We start from the raw sequence: 19,168 nt of genomic DNA, 5'->3' as shown, positions 1-19,168 counted from the left end.
AAAGTTGAAGGATTTAAGAGAAATCTTGACATCAACAAGAAAACAACTCATACACAAAGTAGCACCAATACAATTAATAGTTGACTTTTCATTAAAAACCAATGGAGATCAGAAAGCAAGAGAATGACATATTCCAAGTGCTGAAATGAAAAAATAGTCAACCAGTAATTCTATACCTGATGGAACTATCCATCATAAATTAAGGTAAATCTCCAGAAGAAAAAGACTACCTTTCTCATAACAGTTCCAAGAAAAAATCATGGAATTGAAACTTCTCAGTTTGAATTGTCCTCACTAGGGTCACATGTGCATGACTAGACCTCCAGTCACACGAAATGGATATAGGAAAGGATATCTAAGGAGTAATAGAGTACTATTAACATAAAAGGAAATAAATCCTGGGCAGGCAAAAATAATGACCAACTTTTAGTCAAGTCACATGTGGTATGAAGAAGAGATGACACAGTAAATTTAGAGTATAGTTTGCTTGGTTGTCCAGTGTCCCTTCTCTCTCTTTTGATAATAGCAAAGTTTTTACTTATGGAAATTATTTACTTCATATGGTTAGTGGGACTGACAATCACAGGATTCTTACCACAAAGGTGGTCATTTTACCCAAGTTAGCCAATCTTCTTTGGGAAACATAATCATTAGGTTTGAGGTACAAAGACCAAAGGTGGTTGTAACTGAATTATCCAGTAGTCTGACCATTGAAATCCTGAGGATATTAAAAGAGATGGCCCAAGATATCTCATTTCTAGTGAGTCTAAAAGTGAATTCCTGTACTTTTAGAAGTCTAGCTACTGAACTCTTACTTTGATTCTGTGAGCAAATAAGTATATAACTATAAGTGTCCTTCTATTGTTTATGTTAAGGACAATTCCTGCTGTAGGCAACCTCAAACACTTACAATTGGTCTAGTTTTGTAGGCTCTCTTAAGAGTCCACATTACCTCAGATGTCTAAGAACAAAGACTTTTGTCAAAATCAATGCCTGACCCTAAAATAGTAATACACCAAAAATATTTCAGTCATGGAAGGCAGACTGTGAGAGGCCACAGTCCCCAAATGGACAGTACACTGACTTCAAATCTGTACTTGTGTACCCTATCCTTCCTCAGATACCTAGTCCCTAGAGTGTCAAAAAAGAAAATTAAGCAGTCAGATGCAGGGAAAAACCAAACCAAATCAAATCAGATCAAATCAAATCATTCCCAGATAAACAAATACTGAGAGAAATCACTGCTAGTACACTTGCCCTGCAAAAAAAGTACTAAAGAAAGTCCCCCAGGCTCTAAGAAAGTGACTGAAATCCATAGGAAGACGTGAAGAGCACTATAATGGTAAATTTGTGTACTAATACAAAAAACTATAAAAATGTATCTTTTCACACAAAGTTATATTTTCTAACCACAAAGAGATTCAATTTAAAATTAACAGAAACAAATCTTTGAAATCCTGAAATATTTGAAAGTTAAATGCATTTCAAAATAACCCAGATGTCAAAATAGCTATCACAAGGTAAATTAGAAAACACAAGGTACCAAAATCTATTGGAAGAAACTAAAGCAGTGCTTACAGCTGACCAAGAAAATAAAAAGACACAAGTTGTCTTAATTAGGAATAAAAGAGAGCATATCAATTCTGACTCTGTAGAAATTAAAGATATTAAATAAATAAATATCATAAACAACTTTATACTAATGAGTTAGACAAATTTATGGAAGTGAAACATTCCTAAAAAGATATACAGAAAGAAAGATATAAAGAAAATAATTAAAAAAATAGAAGTCAGTCAGAGAAAGACAAATACCATGTGATTTCACTCATATGTGGAATTTAAGAAACAAAACAGATGAACATAGGGGAAGGGAAAAAAAGAGGGAGGCAAACTGTAAGAGACTCAATGATAGAGAACAAACGGAGGGTTGACAAGAGGGAGGTGGATGGGGGATGGGCTAAATAGGTGATGGATATTAAGGCATGCACTTGTTGTGATGAGCACTGGATGTTATATGTAAGTGATGAATCTCTAAATTCTACTCCTGAAACTAATATTACTATATGTTAACTAACTAGAATTTAAATAAAAATTAAAAAAAAGAAAAAGTAAAATTGTCCTTTTCAAAACTCTTTTTTTTAAAGTTTATTTATTTTGAGAGAGAGAGAGAGAGAGAGAGAGAGAGAGAGAGAGAGAGAGGGAGAGATGGACAGGAGCAGAGAGGGAGAGAATCCCAAACAACTCTACATTGTTAGTGCAGAGCCCAATGCAGGGCCTGAAGTAACAAAAAACAAGATCATGACTTACTTGAGCTGAAGTTGGATGCTTAACTGACTGACCCATTCAGGCTCCCCTTAAAATTCTTTTGTTATTCTATGTTCTTTATATTTCTATAGAAATTTTAGGATCAGCTTGTCCATTTCTACAAAATAAAGTTTGCTAGGATTTTGATAGGGATCGCATTGAATGTATACATTAATTTAGGCAGAAGTCCATCTTGATAATATTGAGTCTTCCAATCCATATATATGAAATATTTTTCTACTGATATAGATCTTTAATTTCTTTTAGCAATGTTTTAGTTTTTTGTATACAAGTCTTGTGCTTCTTTTGTCAAATTTATTTGAGCCATCTTGCTCAATTTGTTTAGAAGTTATAGTAAATTTTTTTGAGGATTCCTTGAAATTTTCTACATCCAGAATCAAGGATACTTTTCCAGATAGGGTTAAACCTCTCTTAAAATAATCCCCATGTATTTCATGACTGTGTTATTAGGGTAATACAAATTCAGAATTGTTACATCTTCCTGCAGAATTGAAATTTGTATGTAGTGACTCTTCTTATCCCTAATGATGTTTCATGTGTCAGAGTTTGTCTAATAGATATAAAACTACTTCAATACTATTTTGATAACAGTAAACCTTGGATTATGAGTAACTTGTTCTGTGTTCTGCAAGGTGAGCAAACATTTCTAATAAATTTTAATAAACGAGCGATGTCTTGCCATATGAGTAGTATGTGATGCCAAACACCATATGATCACAACTGAGCCAATGGTTCTTGAAATTTGCCTTGATATACAAGTGCTTTAGATTACAAGCATGTTTCCAGAATGAATTATGCTCACAAACCAAAGTTTTACTGTATTTGCCTAATATATATATTTTTCTATTCTTTTATTTTTAATCTTTCTATATTCTTGTGATTTTAATTGGTGAGTTCAGCTTGTTACATATATTGAGACTACTTATATTTCTGGACTTGTTTCTATAATCTTACTTTATGCTATTTGTTCTGCTTTTCTTCTTTGCTTCTACTTCTTTTTTGGAAGGGGGGTAAACATTAAGATTTTTACACTGGAAGTTATGCACTCTATTTCTGTTCTTTTAGTGGCTACCCTTGACATTGTATGTATCATGCATATTTAACAAAGCCTAATCTAAGATGCTATCTTAGCCCTCTGGTAATTAGGGAAAAGGCTAAGCTACTCAAAGATACAATGTCTTAACAAAAAGTTGACTTTTCCTTCATGTAATAGTCCTGAAGCAAGCAGTCCAGGTTAATATGGTGGCTCTGCTCATTAGGTAATTCAGAGCCCTAGTCTGCCTCTATGTCATTGCATTGTCATGTCAATCCTCACCTGCATTGTCAAAGCTGGATTGCTACCACATCTACATTCCATAGGAAGAAGAAAGAGAGAAAATCCAGCGTAGGCAATTTTCTTTTAAGCCAATGAGGCCAGACGTTGCACACAGCGCTTCTGTCCAACAGCAAGAAGTTAGTCATATGGTAATATCTTACTGTAAATCAGAATGGGGATTGTAGTCTCCTGTTGGTAAGACCATGTACTAGCAAGAAGGGGGCAATAGATCTTTCATGGACAAGGAGGAGTCTGACCATCGAAATAGTTATGCGTACTTACTTCCCACACGTTGAAAAGACTTAATCTCTTCATGAATATAATCCAAGATCCTCTCTAGTCCAAAATCCAAGCTATCTAGGTGCTGCAAAATTCTCTCTGTTCAGTTCATATGAAGCTCTTTATAGTCCTGTGAACAACATATTAATAGACAAGTTATATGAACCTGAACCCTAATATACAATGATGGTACACCTTTTGGATAAGGAAGAATGGAAAATACAAAGTCATCACTCGTCCAATATACAGGAGGAAATAACCCTGGGCAAGAATTATAAAGAAACTCTTGACCTAGTAGTAAAGAAATTTCTTTGGTTACATGCTAGTTTTGATCACTAAGAAAAACTCCCTTACCATCTATGAATTCTGCCTTTGCCTTCTAGATGTTCTTCATTGTTCCTAATCTTCAGTGGCTATACCTGATTTTAGAGAGAATGTAGGTAGGGTAGAGTGGAAATTGTGGTGGGGGATGGTGCACTGTTTTAACAGCCCACTTCATTACTAGAGTAGGTTTGGGACCTTGAGAGTTGCTTTAAATATTGAACAACCACAGCTTTTCACAAGATCTTACTGATAGACTTGTTGGTGGTATAATTCTCAAAACTACTCAGTAGAATTCCATTCTGTTTATTTCCTGTTTGTTTATATGCCAGTAATCACATCAAAGGTTTTGTTGTTGTTGGTTTGTTTAGTTTGTGTTTTTTGTTTTGTTTGTTTTTTGCTTGGTTTTTTTCTGGACAAAGTTTCTAAGCCAAACTTTTCCTGACATCTTGGCTCCTTCTCATCTTCTTTCTCATTTTAATTACAGCTACTTTGAGGTTATCTGAAAAATAGGTTTACGTTAGAAAGCAACATACTTAATCCAATCTTTGTCAATGATCGTCTTTCTTTGAGGAAGCTTTAGGGAAATGTTTAGAGTTGTAATTTTATCTCATGTTATTTCTTTTAATTCACTACTAAAAGCAATAAGGAATATGTGTTGGCTGCTCTTGCTGCTTTTAGCAAGGTATTATAAGAAAAAGATGAGCTAAGGCAAGAATATGCCAATTTGCAAGCAGAGAAGGAAAGGGATAGAGAATCCAGACATTTGAGCCTCACAAGCTGGAAAGAGCCAACTGCTTCTGTACCCCAAACAACATAAGATCCACTGCCTTACTACTAAGCCCTAAATTTTGCTAAGCCAAGTGCCCCATACTTTAGGTTTCTGTGATTGTTCCACTTGGTTCAGGGACTGATTTAGTTAAGGTTAAGTTTAAGTTAATCTAAGAAAGAGCTCTAGAAATACACAGTAGAAAGAGCTCTGAAAATACAGAGTTAAATAATGTAAATTTCTATCTCAAGTAATGGTCCTAAGATATGGTCACGTTAGCAGTATGGGTCTGCTTTTCGTCATTCAGGGACCCAGATGATTCCATTTTATTGTTCCACTATTCTCTACAGTCTGCATTTGTACGGTCAAAGTTAGGACTCTATATTGTCTATGTCTCAAACATCAAAAAGGGGAAAGAGAAGTCTAGGACAGGTGATTTTTTTAAGCAAATAAGGTGAAAAGTGCACACATGACTCCAATTTCATATTATGTTGGTCAGAACTTGACATATGGCCACCTCGTTGCATAGGATGTAGGGAACTGATTGAATGGGCATTTTCCCAGAAAGAAGGGGAAATTAGATGTAGGATCTGATCTTTTTTTAGGAGAGACACACCTACAAATTTCTGTCCCTGAATATAAATACCTTAGAATACTTTAACTATGGTCAATCCCTTTTAATTTATATGATATTGCTCAGAATTTTGCCTTTTTTGGAGACCCCCCAAATAGATAATATTGTTATTTTTATGTGGATGTTTGTTTCAACTTACTTACATGTTTACTAACTTATATACACCCATTTTTGTCATTGTATTAATTTTTTATTACTGCATAACAAATTACCAGAAGCTTAGCAGCTTAAAACAACACCCACTTGTTCGCTTACAGTTCTGTATGACAGAAGTCTGGCAAGGCAAGGTGGGGTCTCTGCTAAGAGTATCACAAGGCTGATATCAACCTGTCAGCTAGATTAAGTTCTCATCAGGAGGCCTTGGGGGAAAAACTCCTCTTCCAAGCTTATTCTTTTTGTTAGCAGAATTTGGTTCTTTGGGGTTTATGACTGAGGTCCCCCTTTTCTTGCTCATCATCACCCATTGGTCCATCTCAGCTCCTTTCCACATGGCCCCCATAGGCAGTTCATAGCATGGATGCATGCTTTCATGGCCATCCAGGGAGTGTCACTCTGACTTCCTCTTCTGCAACCAGCTGAAGATAAATAAATATAAGCATATGCATATGCTAGCTTCTCAACTTCCCTTTGAATTAGTCATATCATCTTACTGAGTCAAATAAAATCTTTGATACTTGTTCATTTTTAATTTGTATGAGTTGTGTTTTTTAACATGTTTGAAAGTTATACTTTAATAGTGGTATCCAATGAAAACACCAGCTAGCCAGAGATTGCCCTATTGTAAAAATTGCTAGTCATTCAAGCCCCATAGAAGAATAAGAGTCTGTAACCAGATTTTTAGTGCCTCACTATTAAGTATGAATAGTGAATTTTAGCCTCCAACATGACAATATAGCAAAAAGAAGAAATCAAATTAGGAGGAAATTAAGAGAATGCTGGAGCAGAAGAAAACTTTAAAGAAATGATAATTAAATCTTCAAAAAACTTTCAGTTCTGGGCAAGGTAGAGTAAGCATATTCAACCACATTCCTCTTGCTAATTACAAAAAAACAAAAAACAGAAACAAAACCATGGACAAAATGCAACTCTGAAAGGTGGAAAAAAGAAGACAGACTGACTATGGACCATGGAACTGAAACCTATGTGACTATGTGAGTATGCTATTTTTTTCTTGTTTATTTGTCTTGTATATATGCAATGGGCACAGACCAAAAAAAAAAAAAAAAAAAAAAAAGCCCCAAAGAGAGCCCTACCCAAAGAACTAGGAAGAGGGTGGCTCTGAAGAAAAGAATTCTTTTTACTATACCCTCCCAACTCCAAGTAAACATAATGAAAGGAGCAGTGGTCTTTCCTTCCATACCAGACACTTGGGATAGAGCCCTGTTGACAATTCCTAACTTGCACTAAGTAGAAAAGCAAACAGAAGCATCTCATCCTCTCCCAAACTGAAGAGTGACCAAAGGATTAGAAAGAGGAGAAAAAAGACAGTCAACCTTACTAATCATCAGGGAAATGGCAATATATAAGAATCACAATGAGATCACTTCACACCTATTAAGAAGGCCATAATAAAAAAAAAAATACCAGTTATTGGTGAAAATGTTGAGAAGTTGAAATCCTTTTATACTGCTGTTGGGAATGCAAAATGATGCAACTGCTATGGAGAACAGTATGGTGATTCCTCAAAAAACAAAAACAAAACAAAACTACCATATGATCCAGCAATCCCACTTCTGAGTTATTTAACCAAACGAATTTAAACCAGAAACTCTAAAAGATCTCTATACTCTCATGTTCATTGCAGCATTGTTCATAATAGCCAAGAGGTGGAAAAAATCTAAATGTCTATCACAAATAAAGAAAATTTGGTACACACACACAATGGAGTATTATTCAGCCATAAAAAGACTAAAATTCTGTAATGTGCTACAAAGCACGGATGAAACTTGAGGACATTATACTAAGTGAAGTAAGCCAGTCACAGAAAGACAAATACTGCATGATTTTATTTATATTAGGTTTCTAAGGTAGTCAAATTAATCAAAGCACAAAATAGGAGTGTGTTTGCCAGGGGCTGGGTGGGGGAGGAATAAGTGGGAAGTTACTGTTCAAAGTATATAAATTGTCAGTTATGCAAGATGAAAAAGTTTTAGAGATCTGTTGTACAACATTGTTGTAACAGTAAATAATACTATACTTTATATTTAAAAGTTTGTTAGGAGGGTAAATCTCATGTTATATGATTTTCAACACAATTTTTTAAAAAAGTGGTATGACATTTTTAAAGTGCCAAAAGAAAAAAAAAACAAACCTGTAACCCAGAATTGTATAGCAAGTGAAAAGTGCAAAAACAAATCAATGGGAAAAGGTAATACTGGAAGAATCTGAAAATTGCTTATGAGACCACTTCTATGTGGTGGGGGGGGGCGGGGAAGAGAGACAGAGAGAGATTGAGAAGTTTAGAGGGACAGAGGGACTGAGGGATGGAGAGATTGAGATTGAGAAACTCAGTTTAAACCACCTCATTAAAGCCACTTTACTAAACTTCACACCTTAAACAAAAAGTAACTCAGTATGGGGGGGCCTGGATGGCTCAGTCGGTTGAGCATCTGACTTTGGCTCAGGTCATGAACTTGTGGCTTGTGAGTTTGAGCTCCGTGTTAGGCTCTGTGCTGACAGCTCAGAGCCTGGAGCCTGCTTCAGATTCTGTGTCTCCCTCTCTATCTGCCTCTCCCCTGCTTGCACTCTGTCTGTCTGTCTCTCTCAAACATAAACATTAAAAAAATTTTTTTTAAAAAGTAACTCAGTATGGATCATGGATCTAAATGTAAAATGTGTAACAGTAAAGCTTTTAAAAGAAAATCTTCATAACTTAAGTAAAGAGTTCTTAGACATGATACCAAAAACAATTCACAAAAGAAAAAAATCAATTAATCAGATTACTCAAAATTAAAAACTTTGTTTTGTGTAATACATTCTTCAAAGAATGATAATACAAGCCAGAGATAGGAGGAAAATATTTGCAAATCACATATAAGCCACAGGAGAGAAAAAAATACAACAATTTAAGAATCCTTTTGGGTGGTCAATCATCTAAAACAAGTTTCAGAAAAAGAGGAGAAATTGGGAAGAAACTAATAAAGAAATAATACAAGAAAATTTCCAAAACTAAACAACATAAATTTCAAGGCTGAAATTACCCAATGAATGAATACTCGGTAAAATGAAAGAAGAAATCTAGAACAAGGCACATTATCATAAAATTTTAGAAAACTGGGAATAAAGAGAAAGTCTTAAAAGTTTCCTTAGAGAAACAATAAGTAATACACAAAAGATCAAGAATACAAATGGCATCGGACTTTTCATCAAAAACATTAGTTCCCATTACCACTAGGATAAATTAAGAACAAAAATCATGACATGGCCCAAAGCTGTGCATGGTCCTAGACCTGCCCAGCTTCCATCTCCTACTATGTTCCTTCTTATTTTTCTTTAATTCACTTACACCAGTTACACTGGCTTATTTTCGTCTCCTTCCACCTGCAAAGCATTTATACCTGTTGTTTCCTTTATATAAAAGACTCTTCTCATTTCAACTAGTTTATTTCACTCTTTCTTCACATTTCAGTAGTTATAATGTTTTTAGGTAAGTCATTGATTCAAATTCTCCTTGTAATGCTTATAAAATTTTATATGCCACACCCCACAGTACTTATCTCAACCATTTTATTTTTTAGTATAATTTTATTAACCTTCAGATGTTATTTTATTTAAAATATCAGCAGTAGTTGATATTTTATCACTCTGTCCTCTGAGACATTGCCCTTGTAAGACTTGCAAGTGCCCACATGCTCCTTTTTTTGTTTGTTTATGTTACTGAATACTACTCTGTCTCTTTTGAGATTTTTCCATACCTTCACAACTTTGAAATGTCAGAATGTCCCAAGGTCCAGTCCAATGCCTCTTTTACTTTTTATTTGCACTCATTCCAATGACTTCATCCTGTCTCATGGATTTAAATCCATTTATAAACAAATGACGACCAAAATTATGTTAACAGCTTGGATTTCTCTTCTGAATCCAGAGTTGAGGTCCAAATGTTTGTCTACTTGGATGCTTAGTAAGCATATCAAATCTTTTTAGACAAACATCATTTTTAAAAACATGTTTCAAAAACATCAAATTTCAATATTTGAAATTATATGAGTCTGAGATGACTTTACTCTATAAAAGCCCTCTGGATGTCTTCACCTGAGAGTAGATATTTGCATGAAAATCAATGGTTATCAAACTGAGTTAGTCCAGAGGAAAATATTCAATTATTTCTCAACACTATAAGCTGAAAAAATGGCAGGGCAGAGAATCACATTGTATCCTACATTAGGGCAAGGACAGTGGACTATCTTATTATATATTCATTCCATTATATATTCAGCATCTAGCACAATGACTGAAATATAGAAGGCACTTCATAAAGATTTCCTAATTAAATAAATTTGACCTAGCCATTTAGGCTATTGTTGAAGATTACAAACTAAAGTGGAATGAAAGGCAATTCATGAGAGAAGAAAACTAAAAGGCCAATAAATATACAAAAAGATGATCAACCTCATGGGTTATCAAGAAAATGCAAATTAGAGCAACAGAAAGATATAATTTCATGCTTGCTATAATTACAAAATTTTTAATATCTGGCAATAGTGTTAGTGAGGATGTACAGAATATTCATTTTATATGCTAATGAATATAAACTGGTACAAATACTTTGGAGAACAATTTGACAATAGCTTATGAAAATATGCATACCCTATGACCAGTACTTCCACTCTTAAGTACATAACTCAAAGGAACTCTTTGCATAAGGGCATAACTCTTGCCTAAAGGCATATGTGGGAAAATATTCATAGAACTATTATTTAAAATAGCAACATTTTGAGTAACTTAAATGGCCATTAACAGAAGAATGAGTAAATTGAGGCAGCGTATTAATGCAATGGAATATTACTCGGCAGTGAACATGAATGAAATACTTATGTGTTTCAATACAAATATACATAACACAGCATAAAGACAACACTGAGCAAAAAGGCAAGTTGCAAAAGAACACATGGTGATAACATTTACATTAAGTTTCAAAACATGCAAAACTATGTTGCTAAAGAGATTGTTAAAAGCTATATTGCTAAAGAGATAAATATTTAATAAAAGTATTCCAAAAATATCAAAATGATATCAAATACAATATAGTAGTAATCTTTGGAGGAGTCATGGAAAAGAAGACAATATAATCCAGGAAAATTACATACAATTTTAACTCTGTTAGTAATGTTTTATGTCTCAAGCTGGGTGGAAGATATATAGGCATTCGTTATATTATTCTTTAGTTTTCTTTAATCCTTTTTTTGTAAATTTTTCTTTAAAGAACGTGAGAGAGAGCATGAGTTGGGGTGGAGAGGCAGAGGGAGAGAGACAGAGAATCTTAAGCAGACTCCATGCTGAGTGATGTGGGGCTTGATCTCATAACCACGAGATCATGAGCTGAGCCAAAATCAAGAGTCAGACACTTAACCATCTGAGCCACCCAGGCACCCCTTAAAAGTTTTATATTAGTATCTTTTATTCTCTTCCTGAACTATACAGGAACATCTGCCCTTCTTTTGATTTATATTCTGTTGTTCTCCAATATTTTAAATAAATCTTTTTTATCATTAAACATTATTATTAAGACAATATTTCTTTGTTCTTACATCTCAAACATTTTATCTGGGATCACTTCAGCTCTGAATAAAGTACGTCCATGGGAATTTCTTCTGTCAAATTCTGCTTATTATAATCTCTATTCTATTGTGATAATTATCTTATTTCACTCTTGTTTTTGAAGAATCTTTAAATCAGGTATAGAATTTAGAATGGTGGTTATTCTTTTAGCCCATTAGAGATACCATTTCAAGGTCTGTTTCTGTTAACAGTAGCTCCTTTAAAAGTATTTTTGGTTTTCTTTTTGGTTTTTCTGCAGTTACAGTCTCATCTGTATGTCTAGGTATATTATCAGTTCAGGGAAATACTAGGTGTGCAAGAAGAAAACTAAACACAAAGTAGTTCAATATTATAGGTAACAATCTAAGCTGCCTGTTCCAGGTTGGTAAGTGGGCTCTCCCCTACACTGTTATTCAGGAACCCAGGTTCCTTCCATCTAGTTTCCCTGCCACCCCTATGGTCAAAACCAGGTTATAGGCATATTCCTATAAGAAGAAGAAAGAAATGGAGGTAGCCTGTTTCTTTCTTTTTTACTTTTAATTTATTTATTTTTGAGTGAGAGAGTGAAAGACAGGGAGGAACAGAGAGGGAGACAGAGGATCTGAAGCAGGCTCCACACTTACAGCAGACAGCCTGATTCAGGGCTCAAACTTACGAATCATATCATGACCTGAGCTGAATTTAGAGGCTTAACCAACTGAGCCACCCATGTGCCACTATTTTTTTTTTAATTTTTAAAATTTTATTATTTTTTTAATTTTAGAGAGAAAGTGTGAGCTGGGGAGAGGGGCAGAGGTAGGGCGGGTGGGGGGGGGGTGGATCTTAAGCAGTCTCCATGCTAAGCATGGAGTCTGACATGGGACTCAATCAATACCACAACTCTGGGATCATGACCTGAGCTAAAATCAAGAGTCGGAGGCTCAACTGATTGAGCCACCCAGGCACCTCTAGACTTTTTATTTCTTAAGGTCTCCAGCTGAAAGCATTATATAGGTAAGAATTGAGGCAATAAGTCACATCTAACCATAAGGGAGACTCAAAAATATAGATTAAACAGTCATGTCTCTGGCACTTCTGTTACTAAGCAAGAAAGGGAAATTGCAAATTGGTAAATACCTAGCTGTTCTTACCACTCTACGTGCAGAATCTCTTTACAGTAAAACCTTGGACTGAGTAACTTGTTCTATGAGTGTTCTGCAAGACAAGCAAACATTTCTAATAAATTTTAACTTGATAAACGAGCAATGTCTTGCAATACAAGTAGTATGTGACACGGAGCCTCACACAATCCCAACTGAGCCAATGGTTCTTAAAATTCACTTTGATACACAAGTGTTTTGGATTATAAGCATGTTTCCAGAATGAATTATACTTGCAAACCAAGGTTTTACTTACTTATTTTCCTTGGGATTATCTGAGCCACTTGAATGTGTGATAGTTTTTATAATTTCTGTGGAATTCTTAGCTATCCTTCATTGGTATAGAAAATTTTAAGATTATTATAGATTCATGTGAAATTATACCAAATAATGCAGCAAGATCCCATGTACTTTTACCCAGTTTCACTAATGGTAACATCTTGCCAAACTATGGTTTGGTATAAAAACCAGTATACAGATATTGATACAATCCACCAATCTTATTCAGATTTCCCAGTTTTACTTGTACTTATTTGTGTATTTATTTCTACACAATTTCATCACATGTATAAGTTCGTGTATACACCACCACAGTCAAGATACCAAAGAGTTTCTTTACAAAGATCCTTCGTGTTCTTTTATAACCACTCCCACCTCACTCCTGAATCCTCCTCCCAGCCCTTGGTCCTGGTGGTCACTAATCTGTTCTCCATTTCTAAGATTTTGTTATTTGATAATGTGGTATAAGTGAAATCACAAAGTGTATAGTATTTTGGGACTGTTTCTTTCCCCTCACTCAGCATAATCTCCCATAATCTCCCTGGAGATTTAACCAAGTTGTTGTATGTATCAATAATTCCTTTTTAAAAAATTTTTTTTTAATGTTTATTTTTGAGAGAGAGAGAAGCAGAGTGTGAATGGGGGAGGGGCAGACAGAGGGGGAGACACAGAATCTGAAGCAGGCTGTATGTCCTGAGCTGTCAGCACAGAGCCTGATGCAGGGCTCGAACTCATGAACCACAAGATCGTGACCTGAGCCTAAGTCAGATGCTTAACTGACTGAGCACCCAGGTGCCCCTATAATTCCTTTTTATTACTGAGTAGTACTCTATGGATGTATCAAAGTTTGTTTAACCATTCACCCACTGAAGGACATCTGGGTTGTTTCCAAAATGTAAAATATGGTTTATACCACTGTGTTATAATGGTTCAAGTTACGTAAAGATATTCAATATACACAGTGAAGCATCTTACATAGAGCTCTTTTGAAAATTTTTAAATGGATTTTTATGTAAAGTGTTAATACAGTTTAGTTTTTCAAATGACAAATACATGCTCATTGTAAAAGTTCAGACAATATCAAAGTGCATAATAGAGTACATTGATTAAAAAGTAAATATCCACCTTTATCTCTCCCCCCCCCCCCTTCTCAGAGGTGACTACTGTTAATAGTTTAAAGTGTATATTTATCCAAGATCTGGTCAAATCTAAAAGTTTTTCAGTTGATTATTTTTCATTTGAGAGAACTCATAGTATCTGCTGGTAGTTTTTTTTTTTCTTTTCTAATGTTAGTATTGCTTACATTTCTTCCTTTATAACAATGTTGAAAATGAAAAAATATGTAGCATCCTTAATTCCTGCCTTTAGTGTTTCTAACTTGAACACATTCATATATCTTAATATGTCTTACAGCAGTTTTCATTGTTTATATTAGATTGATAAAAGTTACTATGAAGAGACTAATGTTCATCTATTTATATAAAAATGCATTGTATATTTTATACAATATTTTAAATATGTCCTAGTTGAGTCTGACACTTTGTTTATAAAAATCTTAAAAAGTCAAAACCTTGGAATAATGATGTAAATAAAATCTCCCTAATGAATATATAAGCTTTATAGACCTTTATACAAAAGTAAATATATTGTTTCCTGGAAAAAAAAAAGACTTATCTTTCAGTCTTTAAACAAACTGTTCTCTGAACTAGTATGGTAAAGGCAGTCCGACTTGAACTCAATTTCAACAAGACCAGAAAACTAATGTTAAGCACACTCCTAAGCTCTGAAGCCAGTGTGTATGGTAGTGTCTGGTACGGTAGATATATCCTTTGGGAAGAAAACATGCTCAAGCTCCCTCCTCCTTTGCCTGGCTCTCCTCATTCTCTTCCCAAGGAACAATCATTAATTTGATTGGTCATAGTCCAAAACAAATACTGGGCCATGTATGTGTGGAAAGACTGGGTGTGGGTGTGGGTGTGGGTGTGGGTCCCTCCCTGCCTTCTCTTCTTTTGTATAAGGCTGGAATTGGTAGGAAGACCTGATTTGAAAGAGTAAGAGGAATGTAGTTTGACACCCTCCCCCAACTCGTCTTATGTATTAAACTGCCTCTGAAACCCAAAGAGGCAGAATTTGGGCATTTATAAATATTGGTCAAAGACACTACTGGCCAAAGACTGGGCAAAACCCCAGCATAAACTTCTAAAATTTGGTGTAGGTTGGGGTGCAAAGCTGGGCATTATTTGGAACAGAAAATAAACAGGCATGAAATTTTGATCTAGACTGGAACTGGAGTTAATCAAAACCTCTTACCATTGATTTTAAAATAGGCATCTCCATAGGCATGTTATACTTTTATTAAAAAAAAAAAAAAGGAATATCGAGTTAGTGGCCACAGAGGTGGGGATAAGAACCTAACTATCCTAACTTTAATACCCTCTGGTAAGTCACATGGTAGGTTATCACTCAAGAAAACAAAGCTGTCTGCATCAATATATTTCTTTTTGAAAACATAGTCTCTGCCAGAAGTTAACAAGCCCAAATAAGTGTCCAGGAATCTGACCAATTATACTAATTTATCTTCATCTCTGGAAAAGGCAAGAAAGTATCTTCTCTTTCAAAGTGTAGAATCTCTCTTCTGCTTTATTGTTAAGATTGGATCCTAGTAATCACTGCCATAACAGATTAGAAATAGAAGTGCATGTGATGGGAGGGAGGGAGGGGTAAGAGAACTAAGCCTACTCTTTTTTCTTTTAGCTCACTCCATCTCTTTGCTCTTCCTGAGTATATTGACTTATTTTAAGGGGCTGCCTAAGCCATATATTCTACTCCAGATTATCTGAGAACTCTAGCTCTGTATTTGGAGTTTCAGATACAAGATAATCTAATAATAAAATGGATTTGGATTTTTCCACTTGCAGTTGTCTCTTATATGCATATTCTTCTTCAGGAAACTTACGAGGATGGGTAGTTTACCCAAGGCAAGATTTAGGCATCTGGGTCTCTTGAGCTAATGCTTAACAGCAATGCTCAAAAAATAGTAATTATTATCAGTTAATGGTCAAACATATGGTATGGAACAAAGATAGACATTAATATCAGATCAGTTTGGAACTGGGTTCTGTCAAGGCAAGTTGAACTCTTACTGAATAAAAAACATACTTGGATTTCTTTTTTTCATTCTTTTTGATGCCTATAGGCGGAAGTGGCTCAGTAGTGTTTTCGTGTGAAAAGAATGTGAAAAAAAATCTACGCAAATGTTACATTAAAATTCTTTTCATTTTATGAAGAGACCATTGAATATAATAAGTAATGATACCACAAATATTTCTGGGTATGTAGTTTTTCATTTCAAATGAATATAACATTATCCACTCCCTCCAATACAGAAATTATAAATGGATTTTTAAGCTAATGAATCATGAAATATTTTTGTTGAGTTACAAGTGAACCAAATGGTCATATTTATTTTAACACCTGGAAGAAGTCAGGATATGCACAGCTGGCTGTTAGCTTGTCACACATTCCTAAGTTTACAATTACTACTAGTGTTCTCAAAGTCCACTGACAAACAGTTGCAGGTGGCCAAGATGTTTTTGTGTGGAAACAGCTTTACTCAGCAAAATCTAATAATGTATCGATAATAGCATTTACTTTGGAAACTATTAGTATTTAAAATTGGCAATTTTCAAATATTTTCTTAAAATTAAACATGCTTACAAATACTGCTCTAATTTTTTTAAAAAATTCAGTACATAAAGGAATATTTTAAGAATAGTATCAAAGGGAAAAAAGGAATACTGTCAAAGAAAAAGTTAACCTGTTAAATTAAGTCTATTTATTCAATGTATTTCTTATGGTGGAAATAGCTGCATTCTTACACTATACGAAAGATCGCCTATACTGCTATAACTCAGTCTCTAGAGCATTACTTGTACATGAAACACAGCTAGTATTCCAGAGGAGGGGAACATATATCATTTTACAGAAAGATAATGTTCAGGTATTTAGATGATATTAAAAACTAAATTTCTATATTAATTTAAATTGTTTTATATAATTATTTTTAAGTTTTAATTAAATATTGATAGGAAATATTTATATGCCACCTCTGTTTAAGAAAATAACATTACCACTGTAGTTCTTTGTGTCTTTTCTTGAACTCATTTCCTTCCCCTTTGCCTCTCAGAGGTAATCACTTTCCTGAATTTTGTGTATTTCATTTTCTTGCATTTCTTTAGGTGGTACCACATAAGGTTGCATCCTTAATCAACTGTTGTTTACTTTTGAATATTCTAAACATTATATAAAAGAAATAATACTGTAAGTATTTTTTTGACACTTACTTTGTTCAACACTGTAATCCCGAGATTCATCCAAGTTATTATGGGCAGCTGTATTTAATGAATTTTTATTGCTGTATATAATTATGCCATATAAAAGTACCAAAGTATATTTATCCATTCTATTATTGATGGGCATTTGGCATGTTCCCAGTTTTTGCCTAGTGTTACTAACAACAATTTTGCCCAACTGTCTTGGTTCACATATCCAAGAGTTTCTAAAGGGTATATGTATATACATGTATATACATACACATGCATGAAATGTCAAAATTATATGTAATATATGCATTGTTATGTCAAATTATTCTCTAATTTGCTTTTTACTAAGTTATACTCCTACCAGCAGTATGTAAGTATTTCAGCTGCTCCATCTCCTTGTCAATACTTTATATTCTCAGACTTTAAATATAAGCCAAACTGGTAAGTTTATAGCAGTATCTATTTGTGGTTTTAATTTGTACTTCTTCAATTACCAATGAGGTTGAGAACATTTTTGATTGTTTAACAGCCATACTGATAACCTCTTATGAAGTGTTTCTTCAAGTTTCTTGTTCATTTTCATTTGCAATTACTTGTCTTTTTCTTAACTGAACAGGGAAGAGTTATTTATTTACTCTAGAGATTAGTTCTTTGTCAATTATATGTTGCAAATTTTTTTCTCAATGCCTTGTCTTTTTACTTTTTATGTCTTTTGATCAACAGTCCCCCCCCCCACACCAACTTTTTTTTAAAGTAGGCTTCATGCCCAGTGCAGAGCCCAGTGTGGGGCTTGAACTCATGACCCTGAAATTAAGACCTGAGCGGAGATCAAGAGTTAGACGCTTAACCAACTAAGCCACCCAGATGCCCCAACAGTTCCTAATTTTAATGTAGAACTACTTAACCATCTTTTCCTTGTTTGAAACTATTTTTCATACTGTTATTCACTTATGAAAAAGTCTTACTACTGAAGCTAAAAAATTGTACCATAGAAATTGAGAAAATATCATAGTTGTTCTATCACAGAATATACTTTAAAAATTAAACAACAGAAATACATATGAAAAATTGTGGCATAGACAAATGGCTAGGTAAATGATTATTTTTTTCTGGTTTTGGTGGCAGTTGATATATTAACAAATTAGTTTATTGGCTGATAAATCTGGAGCTACAAAAAACACAGGTTTCTGCAAAGTTTTCTATAACTTATCACTGTTTTATAACTTATCAGTGTTTTAACTGCAATAAAACACTGGTGAATATTGGTTGTAAAGGACACATTTGTAATGTGAATTAATAATGGAGCTGATGTCATTTGCTTACCAAAAGGGATATATATGTATAAGTATAGAAAGTTCTGTGTAATGGGAGTTGAGGTGGGTGGAAGAAGGGATTTTTTTACTTTTCATACCTAACCTTTCTGTAATATCTGAACATTATAATATAAACATGGAATACCTTTATAAGAAAAACATGTTTGATATTCTTCAAGCTGAATTTACTGTAAAAATGTTAAAGTGATTTAGATGTGTGTAGTATTAAATTTGTGATTTTATTATAGTGCAACACAGATCAATTTTGTAATGTTTGTAAGATTTGAGAGTTCTTCTAACTGCTCTTGAAAAATATACTAGGCAAAATAAATTCAAAAGTGCTGAAACATTAGCAGTTGAAAATGAACTATATTATAAATAATTTTTTTGAAAGATCTTTAGATAGACTGTGGATCCTGTTATTCCCAAAATGGAGAGGCAGAATATATCAGCACTAGGCATCATTTGTGAACATAATTTTTCGCAAGGAAACAAAGCAAATGGCTAACAATGATATTTACTGTGAACATATCTATCTGGTGTTGTTCTATGTTAACTTTCTGAGTTACCCTAATTTTTAAGAAACTTGTATTGGATTAAGTTTTGGGTTTTTTTTGTTTGTTTGTTTGTTTTGATAGCGCACACTTGGGAGCACAAGGTGGGAAGGGCAGATAGAGAGGGAAAGCGAGAACTTAAGCAAGTTCCACGCCTAGCA

This window comes from Panthera tigris, chromosome C1 (genome assembly GCF_018350195.1).
Source record: "Panthera tigris isolate Pti1 chromosome C1, P.tigris_Pti1_mat1.1, whole genome shotgun sequence".
Lineage (NCBI taxonomy): Eukaryota > Metazoa > Chordata > Mammalia > Carnivora > Felidae > Panthera > Panthera tigris.
This window is presented reverse-complemented; position numbering follows the sequence as displayed.